The 13,075-nt window shown below is 46.9% G+C and overlaps 1 long non-coding RNA gene across 3 annotated transcripts in view; it reads left to right on the top strand.

Annotated features, from left to right (window-relative positions):
* The first annotated feature begins 9,117 nt into the window (after window positions 1-9,117).
* LOC311516412 overlaps window positions 9,118-13,075 on the top strand; it is a 31,033-nt gene continuing 27,075 nt past the window's right edge. For all 3 annotated transcript variants that reach the window (XR_014710405.1, XR_014710406.1, XR_014710407.1), the window contains exon 1: window positions 9,118-9,304. This is a non-coding gene — a long non-coding RNA (uncharacterized lncRNA). The remainder of the gene's footprint in view (window positions 9,305-13,075) is intronic.

Genomic DNA, 13,075 nt, shown 5'->3' with positions numbered 1-13,075 from the left:
AGCCGGCAACACCACAAGAGTATTCTGGTATTTCAGCCATTCTAGTCCTGGCTGGAAAACACAATGAACAGGAAAAGCCATATTCAAATACTTTCATCGAACAAAAGGGTGGATTCCAGCAATGGGGGGGGCGGCGTTTAGAGGCTGCGGGGGTGGGGTATTTCCCCCCATCCCTAGTCTCTCAGTGCTTGCCAGCTTTCCTCTGTCCATAGTTACTCCCTACAAACAACTTCCCTGCTGACACAGCTGATGCCATAAATATGCACTGCAGATGCTGGATGTTACTCCCCCATGGTGATGACTCATCTGGAGCTGGTGGATAACAAGGCATGTTGGACCCTGTGAGTCAACAAGGCTAGTTTCTTTTGAACTCACACCTACGAGGAGAGGAAGTGTATGTCAGCACAGTGCTTGGAGACAGCATGTCAGGTCCTCGATGCAGAGATGTCTACTCCTCGAGACTCAGACCCCGAGAAGTAAGGGATGCAAAAGTTCTAGCAGGTTACCCTTCCTGTTCCCAACTGGCCCTGGGCAAATGTAGGGCTTGATTGTGTCTGGACTTGTGCTGTGAATTAGTCATCTGTGAGGTTTGAACCTGAGACCTTTGGCAGCAAAAACACAGGCCTTGACTAGATGAGCAAAAAGGACAGCTCCCTTAGCTGTGAGGAACCAGTAGGATTATAGTTTCTGGGGCAAGCCAGCAGAACAAATCTTAGCCACCCCCAGTAGGCCAGTATGAAATGGGAACAAAGGCCATAAAGAGGCTTCTTCCCTGGTTCCAGGGGCAGATGCTGATCCTTGCTAGTGTTCTGTCGTCTGTATCAAATGAGAGTGAACGGGGGTGGGGGAGAAGAGCTATGCTCCCTCTGACCCTACCCCCAGCTGGAAGAGCTAGCTGGACACAGAGGACAGCCCATGGTGCCCCGCCTTAGGGATGCTGGAGCTGCCAGTGCAGCAGCATATGTTGCCTGGGGGAGCCCCTAGGAGGAATGATGCGGCCCCTTTACACCTCCCTTAGTGCGGACAATGGCTCGTGATGAGGGCGGCTAGAGAACATGTCTGCTATTAAACCTGCAGAAGGTAACTGGAGTGGAGAGCAGCTTGCCTGAATATTATGCACGTTCTGCAGAAGCTGGAGTGGTGGCCAAGTGATGCTTGATTGGGACCAACTGAATAGGAACCTCTTTTAAATATGCAGCCCTCAAAAAGCCAGAGGAAGTCTTTTCCCATTAATGTGTGTGCGTGTGTGAGGGGGGGTGGGGGGCGGCGTTAATGGTTGGGACATGCTGGGTGGGTGCCTCTTCTGATTTCTCATCCTTTTCTGTCTTCTCTACCCCCTCCTCCATGTTCTGACTTCTGTTCTCCCGGGACTGAGGCCTCTCGCTAACTACCTCAGCCTGCGTTGTTGGTCAGGTTCCCAGATCCTACTGAACCGTGCCGTGTCTGCCTTTCTGACCGTGCTGGCCCCTCTCACTGCCAGCCCAGTAGGGTGCTTCCAAACAGACCCTCCCAAAGCCATAGAAATGGACACGCTGGCTGTGGAATGGAGCAGACTGGGAGGCTTCTTGTATGGGGAAAATAAAACACCCTAACAGTCGGAGCAGGGCGGTGTTGCTTTTCTTGCTGCCAAGGCAGGCGCAATGGAATAGCATGCAGTTTTACCTGGAGAGTATCTGCTGTAGAAAGCATCACTAAATGGTTTACAGAAGGTGACTGGCAGAACTGAAGGAAGGTGGCTTTATGGAGCTGGGTTCAGGTAGTAAGGGGCAAATTGATGTATGAAGGTGGCGTAGAGGAGAGGAAAAGCCCCTTACATTGAAAGCTGCAGGTATCCTCTTGACTAATTACACTGCAGCTGGGCATGGGGCTGTAGTTTAAGATCAGCCACGGCTTCACGCTGAACAAGAAGGATGTGGTGGGAAGTGAGCCCTAAAGATGGGGACTGATGTGGAGGGAGAGCGGGAGTTTGAGACAGAAGGGGCAGCACAAGTGAGAGGGACCGCCAGTTGTGGGGAGCTCCGGGGTAAGGAATGGAGGCGCTGTGTGAGCAGGTACGGAGGCAGAGATGAATTACAAATTTCATGAGCTGTCAGCAAGACGCAATGGGCTTGACTCTCCACTGCTTTGCATCCTGTGTAACCACTTACCCCTGTAACTGCTAGATGATACTTCTTTCCAGAGCCAGGAACTGAACCCAGAAAACCCGATTTCCAGCATTCCTCTGCTGTCTAGCCAGTAGCTGTGTAAACCACTGGCAGAGCATATATTGCAGCTCTCTTGTGATTATTTCACACTGAAGACAGTAGCCTACTACTGCTAGTAGTTACTCCTTTAATTTAAGTGGTAGAGATCTGTGCTGTAGATCTAAAAGTCCTGGGTTCAGACTTTGCTCATGATCTATTGCTGTGTGTGTGTTCCGTACTGCTCCATATGATGGGATTTCTGGTTTTTACAGTTTGCTTTTTTAAAAACCTAGGAAATGCCTTACAAAAAACAATGATAATAGAATGTTATGGTTGCAAAGTTAAGTACTCAGGAGTTTGGAAATGCCAGACTTAAGGCTGCTGCCTGTGAAACTTGAGTTCACCCTTGTGTTTATGCATTATGATAATCTTTAAAGATGTGATCACATATGGACTTTGTACAGGACTATAGCCTCATTCAGGGCACAGGAGGGACAGTGAGATGAAGAGATGCAAGAAAGACAGAGGTCTCTGTGTTTAAGGCAATGGACTGGGACCCAGAGCTCAGTTCTGTTTCTGGCTATGCTACAGCCCTCTTATGTGATGTTAGGTTTGGTAAGATTGCATCACAATATATATGCACAAGGGGGCTGTATTAAAGTTGCCCAGGCAACCTTAATTCTGGCATGCCCAATACTAACTTTTAAGTGCTTGCATTTGCAACCTTGATGTTCTTTTAACTCAGTTTTTCATTACATTATTATATAGATTACACACACAACTAGAGAGTTGGGACTAGCACACACCGCTTTCAGCTCAAAGAGCATAGACCTCTGGAATGTGAGAACTTGCTAAACGGGTCGCCCTTTATTCTCTGAGCTTCCCCGGCAGAGGGCACCATCACTCTCTGATTTATCCATACATGACCAGCATATCGGAGTGATTCTCACCACTCAGGACCTGGAGGGCAGTTTAGAACCGAGGCTGTGTCTACACTGTGCTGCAGTGCGGGCTACAGGGTGTGAATTACAGTGCACACCGAAGTGCTGTAATTTCCCTGGGTGGATGCTGCTGGTGCAAACTAAAAGGCAACCAGTTCATCTTAACATAATCCTCTTCCAACTGGCCTGCATTCAGACAAATGAGGTGCCTTCTAGTTCACGTTAACAGCACCGTTACAGTGCAGCACTTCGGTGCACTCCGCAATTCACAGCGCCATCATCCAAATTGCAGGGCCGTGTAGACAAGCCCTGAGTGTTGTGGTGCCAAGTACCTCCTGAATCATAAACGCCGACTCCATGGCTCGGCACCTATCTGCCGATCAGCTGTTCAGCGGGCCCCACCGATTCCCAACCATCAGTCGCTCTGCGGGCCCCACCCATCAGCTGTTCAGTGGTGGGTGGGAGGTGCTGAGGGCGGGGGCAGAGTGGGGTCAAGAAGAGGCAGGGTGGGGTTGGATCCTTAGGGAAGAGGCTGGAGCAGAGGCGGAAAGAGACGGGGCAAGGGTGGGGCCTTGGGGGAAGGGATGGAGTGGGGTGGGGCCTCAGGGCGGAGTGGGGGTGAAGCACTCACCCAGACAGAAGAAAATTCGCACCTGTGGGCTGACTGCTCTGACCTCTCACTGCGGGAGGGCTTTGAAACACAGTCTTAGCTGTGTGATGTGGATTTGCAGTGCTTCTTAGTGCAAACATCTACTCTGCTCTGTGGGTTTTTTTCCAGCTATGCAGTGCCACACAACTCATCTCAGAACCATCTCTTACAATCCAGAAAAGGCAACACCCACTCCACAAGCATCTGAATAAAAATGCCCCCGTGTGAAACTTGGATTAACTTGATTTGAAATGCTGGTTAGGGTTTGTTATATTTGTGGATACAGGAGGTTGCTGAGTGCCCTGGTCTGGAACTAAGGAGGGCTGGGTTCTATTTTTGGGGTTGGCCACTAGGCTGCTGGATGACCTTGGGCAAGTTGAGTCACTGCTCTGTGCCTCAGTTTCCCCATCTGTAAAATGGGAATATTGATACTGACCTCCTTTGTAAAGTGCTTTGAGATCTATTGATGAAAAGCAGGATATAAGAGCTAGGTATTATTGTCCAAACTAAGAGCTGAGGCTCCATGAAATCTTTTCTGGACCCTGGCTGCCACGATCAGAGCTTTTCCAACTTCAAGTTGCTTCTTGAAACCTGTTTCTGCCAGGAGGTGCTTAAACAACTGTCCTCTCACTGAAAAATCCAAACCAGCGGAATGTGCATTACTCTCTGAGTGAGCACATAATTTATATTACAATTGCACCAGAGTGTGGTACGCACTGCTTAAATAATCCCTGCTCTAAGGGTGTGCTAGGCAAGATGAAACAAAGGGTGGGAGAGGAAACAGAGACACAGAGACTTACCCATGGCCAACAGTGGGTCAGTGGCAGAGCAAGAGGGACTTCTGGACTTATAGTTGAGTGCTCTAGCCATTGGACCACAGCACCACGTTCTGACTTCATCTCCTCTTGCCCTTTTCTTAATTTGCATTGCAAACTCTGCAGCAGCAGGGACTTTGTCTGCTTTTGTAAAGTGCCATGCACATCTATAGTGATACAGTGGTAATTAATTACAGTAAATAATACAAGTATTAATAATTTGTAGAATAGAAGATGGCTTTTGGATCTCAGGACTCAGGAGGATCAGAGCTTCAATGAGAGATCTTACGGGAAAGCCCAGCCGAAGATGGAGAAAAACTGGAATTATTTGTCTTAGAGAGATGACTGAGATGGACCTGATAGTAGTATATAAAATTAGTGAATAATAGAGAGGAGGTAGATGGTGCACTTCTATTCATCTTGCTCATGATGCAAAATCAAGAAGATAAAAAATGGAGAACAGCAAATTCAGAACCGATAAAGACAATTAATTTTTCACATAATTCACATTTAGCCTGTGGAACTCATTGCCACAAGATAGTATTGAGTCCTAAAGCTTAGCAGGATTCAGAAGAACTTAGAAAACCTTCCATCTTTGGCTGAGTAACTACGGTGATTCTCACTTGCTTGCATTAGAGAGAAGTGTGGTGTCAGGAAGGAGTTTTCACTCAGGCCATGTTGACAGGAACCTCAGGGGATTCCCCTTCTGCTGGAGCAATGAAGAAGGCTACATGAGCAATTTCCTGTGCCTGCAGATGGCAAGCAGTTGTAGATCTCAGTCTGTTCTGTCCTGTCAGCTGGGTGACAGCATCCCTGCCAACAGACAGAAATCCATATTAATGCAAATTGTGCTGCTCGCGTACCTTTGCTGTGATTACTTATCCAAAGTCCACACATGCCTTACGCATCAGGGACCCATCTTCTGAATTGCCACTCCAGCAAACCCTTCTACAATGAGCGGCAAGATATATATGATTCTCCAACCTTATTCTGGTAAACATGGGAGCCTTCTGTCTAGTACTAGGTCTGTGCAATGCACATGGTGACGTTCTTGCAGAAAGAACCCTTGCTAAGGAATCAGCCTGCAGAGGATTGCATTTACTGGCTGTGTTGAAAGCTTCTACTGTAGTGCTGAGGATAACTGGAATATTTGTTGATCCTGGACTGCTTGCTGAGGATTTGACATCATGCCACATGAGGGGCGGGGGGAACTGGCAAGTACTATATGACTAAAAAAACCCTATTGGTTGAAAGAAAGGAGAGCCAGGAAGGGAAGAACCTCAAGCAGGAAACTGGTAATTAGAAGTTGGGAGAGGCTCTGGGGTCCTTCAATTATCGAAGCCACCAGCTTCTTATTTCTAATATTTCAGCTCCCATGAGGACTATGGCTGAGAGTTTTCCAAGAACGTAGAGGAGGAGAATGAGAAAGGGGGAGATTGTCACAGGCACACATGGCAGTTTGGCTCCCAGTCTCCACTGACTTACCCTGGGAGCTGGGCTCCTAGCTGCCCTTTGTGCCCTTGAATGGGGAGCCATGCACTTGCGCTAAACATCTGATGTTGTGTCTGACCTGATGTGCTGGCAGACACCCACGAGTGGATGTATAGGACACGTGTATCATGTACCCAGGAGCTATGGGGTATAATTTGGGACCTTGTCTCCACCTCTTTGCTTCAAGAGAATAGAATTTAGCATCCGACAGTTCCATTATTGGAAGGCATTACTCAGATACTACAGTGGTGAGGGTGCTGTGGGAAGCAGTGCAGACTAGAATAGACAAAGATACTTTTGAAAGCTTCACTGATAAATCCGGCTCATAATGGGGTTGGAAATGAAAGTAACGTGTTGTCATTACAACATCCATGGTTGGGCCTAACTTTTAGGCCCGACCCATCCCTGACCGAAGCCCACTAGATCTGACCCAAGCACCAAAGGGTCCAAGTCATTTTCCAACCCGACCTGATCCAATGTTTCTCCCCAAACCTAGGTCAGCCCAGTCACTGCTGTCTCTTCCTGCCCATGGGGCCAGTGCTGTGGCAGCCAGGTACCCTGCTCCTGCCATCTGCTGCTCCCCGCCACGCTGTGCCATGAGAGGTACAGTGACTCTTCGGCACACGCAGCGCAGCGAGGTGGTGGTGACTGGTCAGAGCAGGACATGTGGCTGCCACCGCACCACCCCATGGGCAGGAGGAGGAGAGCTGACCCTACCCAAGCCTGAGAGGGGCCGGTTGTTTTCCCACACAGACCCGACACTTGTAGTTGTGTCCTGTCAAGTTTGGCTTGGGCTGCAGTGCTCTAATTAATGGGCCATAATGGGATCTGGCTCATAAGAATTTATTTAAAGAAGATAAACTTCCTATAGGGTTTTTGAACCATACTCGTGAATTAAATGGACAAATAATAAATAAATTATGTCCCTGCTCAACAAGTCTACTGAATGCTCTAAAAAACAGTATAGTCAAGTGCTCATTCTCTGTTGGAGTATGTAGCCTTTGAGTCACTTCTTTGGAATCTCATTGGTCTCATGGCTCTCGGACTCTGGAGGAGTTTCTCCAGAAGTGTGGGCCCAGCTTCCTCTGTTAGTAATGAACTCCCAGCTGGCTATCCAGAGGTGCTGGAAATGCTGATCTGGTGCTGGGGGGAGCCGTGGGAGAGAACCCAATCCTACCCTGCTGTCCCTTCCACGGCTGTCACCCCACTGACTCCAGTGGAGTCACACTGGTGCAGGTGGGCAGAGAACTGGGCCCTTCACCAGCATTGTTCCCATCATTAATCAGCTGCTGTGTAATAGATCATATTTTCCATCCTAATGGGTATGTTAGGATTACCATTAAGAACAGCTGCACCATGTTGATTCCGGGCTGCCAAGTGTGTGCAGTTGGCATAACACATTCTTGGGTGACTTCACTTGAGGCTGACAAATTCATTCCCAGCATTGTCCTGAAAGGGCAAGGCTTGATTCTGAAACTTATTTTTTTTTATTTCCCTACCTGCTTGTTCCTAGATGGCTGTGGGAGGAATCCCAGCAGTCTTCCCTGGAAATTCTAATTGCAGCTCAGGTGGTATAAAGCCCAATCTTGTAGACCCTGGATTCTCCTTGAGGGTTTCATGCAGTTGCAGAGATTTTTATGCATCTTCACCATCTCAAGGGGCATATCTTCAGGTGGGTGTTTTTATCAGCCACGTCATCGTTTAAATCCAAAATACAGTGCTACAAGAGGCCAATATCTTTTGTAAGGTCTTAACAGGGATGCAGTTTGTTTAATCACAAAGGTACAGGGGATGCTAACAAACCTAAAAGACTAGACAACATGATTAAAACTGGCAAACAGTATAACGTGAAATGACAAGAGCTATCAAACTGCATGCTATGGTATAATATTATACAGGCAGTGCTTTAAGCAGGTTTTATTGAGTGTGTTATGGGATCACACAGAGACCCCCATCAGGGATCAGATTCTTCTGATTGGTCCAAGACAGCACACTGCCATTGTGCCTGCTAGAGGTGGGTGATCTGGTCCAGATCAGGTAAGGACATTTGCCTCCTTCCACAGCCCTCCATGGACATGGTGGGTCATATTCTCTGCTGGTGTAATTCCATTTAAGTCAGTGGCGTTACACCAGTGGAGAATTTGGTCCAGAGTGTTGCAAAATGTCAGCAGCTCGGACTTGAACGCCTGTGGATCTGAGAGGCTCATGGTGGACTTGGCTAACAGGGTGTGTCTGAAATACTGCCTTAGTGGGTGTGATCACAGTTCCTGCTGGCTCCAGCCACTCTAGCAGCTTTTTACTTGCAGCAAAGGGAGTTCTTTAGCTCTGGCTACCTACGGAGGTCAGCATTACTGTAGTATCTGAGTGCTCGTGTGCTGAAGGCCTGACTATCCTATGTTCAGTCTCCATGGATGAACTTGGTATCTGTGCATATGCAACCATGTTTCATCACGTGGGCATGCCCAGATTTAGGGGAAAGCTCACACAGGGTCTAAACCTGGTAGCTTGAACCTGGCTCTTAGTTTTGAATTTTCTAGAATACCCAGTGCCGTAATATCTAGATGCCAGCATAGCAAGGCTAGCTATCTGGGTCCAATCTGTTCTGGCTCGAAGAAGTGTCAGAATACTATCGGATGGGCTATTTGTCCAGTATTCTTCATCTGGCCATAAACCAGAAGTCTCAGCAATCCTGTGCGAACATCCCTCCTGAGACTTCCAGCCTGATACAACAGAAACGTTTGATACTGCTGCGTAGGGTCATATGCCGTGCTGCTTTATATCCTGATGTCAGCGAGGCTGCAGGGGGGGAGAGTCATTTTATCATATCACACGATGTCTTCAAAGCCCTGTATAAGCACTATTGAATTAGTCCTTGCAACGCTCCTGGTTGGGGAAGGGGGAGGGAGAGAAGTATCATTCCCCACTGTACAGACAAGGAACTGAGATAAAGAGATTCCCATGACTTTCCCAAGGCCACATAGCAAATCAGTAGCAAACCTATTCAAGCTAAACTCTGAACCTTCACCCATCAACCCAATGCCCATGTATGCAGCACAATTGTTTGGCTCTTTAGACTTTGTCAGTGGTTGAAGCACTCCCTTCAGTACTGCACTTACTCAGGAGCAGCAAACCAAAGGGAAGCTTTTTCAGAGAGAAATATTTACGCTCTCGGAATAACAGTCACACCATCTGCAATCTTTCAGTACGTCTCTATTTAAGAATAAGGTAAGTCTCAGAGCTTAAATTGTCCTGACTTTTGCCTAGATTTTTCCATTGCACCTGTTGAAAGGTACCATCATTTTTTGTTTTTTTATTTTGCGACAAGCTGCAAAATATCCTGGTGCTTCCTGAGAGCTCATTGTGACAAGACACAGATGAATCACGTTGATAATGTATTACAGCGTCCAACACCTCGCACAATAGAACCCCAACCCGATTGGCCGCTCCGTCCTACTGCAAGATTCATGTGTAATGCAATTAGCAAAACAACTATTCTTAAACAGATCCACTAAAGAGCAGAGACCTCTGTGTGGACCAGAGTGTGGAGGTGAACAAAGCGTTAAAAACCCTGGCAAAGCAGCTGCTGTTGACCTTCTGCTCTGAGGCACCACTAAACAAAGCTCCTGTTACAGCTGAACTCTAGCACCAACTTCTGCGGCCTAAGGGATCCTCTCAAAAGTTCACATGCGCTTGTGAATACCTCGGTGTCGATGTAGAATGATCAAAGATGCATTGGAGGAGTTCTCCATAAAAATCCACTAAGCCACTACATTATCTTCCTTCAAATCTCACCTCTGCTGCAATACAGCCGAAGCACTCAGAGTTGGGTACTGTGACAGCTGCTACTGACATGAATCGTAATCTTCTCACTGACTGTTCCCTTGTGCTCCTCTGGTCTGTTTGTATCTACCTGTTGTCTCTGTCACAGACTGTGAGCTCTTTAGGGCACGTACAGTCTTTTCAGTATGAGTGTGTATAAGGCCTAGAACAATGGGGCCCTGATCTCTGACTGGGGCCTTCAGGTGCTGCTGTGATATAAATAACTATAGGATACAAAGAGCTGTGTTAATGAGACATCAATATGATCATGACTAGAGATGGGCCCAGACCAGAGCACCAAAACCACAGCTGAATATCCCAATTTGTCTTAGTTCATAACAGGCTGGACAGAAACTACAGATCTAAATACCCCTGAATTCTTGGGATAATTGGGTTCAAAGAATTTCCAGATCAGAATGTCACAGTTAGGGTCTAATCTCCTATTATGAGCCTAACAGGCAAGAGAGGAACTTCCACATAACACGTTTGTGCTCCATGGCTAGACGTACCCCATCTAGACCTGTACTGTGCCGTGCAGAGTATGGCTGTCCCACGATGTCACGGCATTATGTGTTTTCTCATGTTGCTCTAGCCTCCGATTTGTGAGGCACAAGATTGCAAACAGATGTCACACCGCAATGTGCAGGCTCCCACTGAAGACTTGGCAGGATGCCTGGCCTTTTTTTGTTTGTTTTTTGCGCCTGTCTTTCTCGAAATGTTTACAGCCTTTATTGATAGTTGCTCTTCGGTCAGGTCGGTCCTTGGCTATGTCTTTGAAGGTATTGATATTTACGCTGCCTGAGATGAGACTCTGCTGAAGGGTGTCTTTGAAGCATTTTTTGTTGATTCCCTCCTGTGCTTTCCGAGTTTCAGCTCATCATAGAAAAACTTTTTTGAGAGTCTGTCATTGCCCATCCTGATCACATGACCTGAGCCTGGATTGTGTGCATGCTGGTTGTGTGAACTCTTTCAAGAATGCTAATATTTGACACTTTATCTCACCAATGGACCTTCAGAACAGAGCGGAGACTATGCATGTGACATTTTTCAAGCTGCTTTGTGTCTACAGAGAACTGTCCGTGTTTCACACCCATATAAAAGGGGTGCTGTGCTATCTATGCTCATTCCCCAGAAGTTTTAACGATGCAGATGAGATCAAATGGAGATGAGCAAACCAAAGGTATTTTGGATCCCTGTCCCCATTTGATCTGGGACCCCAAGTTTTAGATGGGGAAGCAGTTGGGATAAATGGGTTTGGCCCTTCTACTTTTCAAATGGAGATGGGGGCATTTAGGGGAAAACTAACCCCCTGGGGTGGTTTGGCTCTGTTCTCCATTTCATCTAACCCCCGTCCAAATGTTTACACGTGTTCAAACAAAAGGTTTTGGTTTGGGTGCATCTGATAAGAAATCAGAACAATCAGCATTTACTTTATACGGTGCTTATTGCCTTCCAAGTACACTATAGATATGAATTCACACTGGCCTACAGTGGGGTGCATATGAGAAGGAGCTGAAGCTTTTGCTTGGAATTTCCCTGATTCTTATCACAAGTGGACCCAGATGAAAAACTCAGTTGGGATCAAGGCTACAAAGTCTGGGGCTAGGAAATATATTTGTGGCAGAGGAGACTTTGCGAATGCTGTGAACAGTGGGCCAGCCCCCTCCCCGCCACCCTCAAAGCAATAATTAGGATAACATTTGTAGTGTTGCCAATATTTGATATTTTTCTTAAAGCCCCAGCTCCTGGAATTTTGGGAATACGTGAGAATCTAGGCTTGCCGGATTGCTTGCTTTCCAGCTAGGTCACTGGCCCTGGTGGTTGCTGAGAAAAACTTGAAAACGTGACCCGGGTGTTACCAAAAGGCTCAGAAAGCAGAAATCTACTAGACCCCAACACTTTTTTTTTATCTCATGAATTTTTAGCGGTGTGACTCATGATTTTTTGAATGTTGGGAGTAGGTAATATTGTATTTTATCTTTATTTGTATTGCAGTAGCCCCTGAGATGACCCGACCTCCCCACCCCCCAGTCATGGAGCAGGACCCTGTTCTGCTCAGTGCTGCACAAACACAGAACAAAAAGATGGTCCCTTCCCCAGGGAACTTACCATCGAAGGCTATGTCTGCTCCGGGGCTGGCCCTAGAGCAAATGGCGCCCCAGGTGAGGAGCATCTTTGGCGCCACTCCCCTCCGTTAAACTTTTGAATACCTTATTTTGTATTGCATTGGTAGCCCATTTCTCAACTTTGCTGCACGATTTGCACACGTGATTTCTCCCTGTCATATAAGATGATAAAATTGCACGCTAGGGTCTATAAATCTGTATTTATTCATGCCATATATAAGTGAATAAAAAAATTGTTTCCTCAAAGCTTGTAGAAACTTTTAAATTTTCTACATACTAACATCACGAAATTGAACTGTGCACCAACATTGAACGGACCAGTATTAAATCGTGTTACAGTAGGTGACAGCCTTAGAATGTTAACCCTAGTCCTTTAGTTCAAAAGGGCGCTTTTCTCGCCTTTGCCTTCACGAACTGAAGCAAAATATCAGAGAGATCCAAAGACTGGCCAATGGCATTTTCAAACAATAAAGTAGCAAGTGATGTCAGTCTCTCCATCACAATATTGCAGCTGGATTCTCACTTCACTTTGTTCTTATATCTCACTGACTGACTGGTGATGCCCTGCCCCTTGTATACCTGCAAGGGCGTGGCTGACAACATTCTAGGAGGTTCAAGGAAAATGTAGTTCTCAGAAAGTCTGGAAGAGTCCATGAGATTCTACAAAGATCCAGAACCTTCTAGAAGCTTAGTGAAAAATGACTCCACATACGGAACACCCGAAACATGTTACTTCAAAGATTCTATTTTCCCTTTTGCCGCTAAAAACAAAAAGAGCCCCCCCCCGCAAGCCTGGTGCCCCCAAAGCCCGCACCCCAGGTGATCGCCTGGGTTGCCTAAGTCCAGCCCTGGTCTATGCTACAAACTTCTTTTGGCGTAGTTATGTTGGTCAGGGGTGTAAAGAAGGTGTGATCCCTGAATGACACCGCTGTGGCAGTAGAAGCCCCTAGTTTAGGTGCAGTTACACAGGTCCAGCTACACTTTTACCCATATAGGGTGGTTTTGCTCAGGGGGTGGGGGAGGCTATATATCAGTACAAAGTGCAGCTTTA

This window comes from Lepidochelys olivacea (genome assembly GCF_965140295.1).
Source record: "Lepidochelys olivacea isolate rLepOli2 genome assembly, chromosome: 2".
NCBI lineage: Eukaryota > Metazoa > Chordata > Testudines > Cheloniidae > Lepidochelys > Lepidochelys olivacea.
The sequence above is the reverse complement of the archived record's forward strand: the minus strand, read 5'-3'. Positions and strand labels throughout refer to the sequence as shown.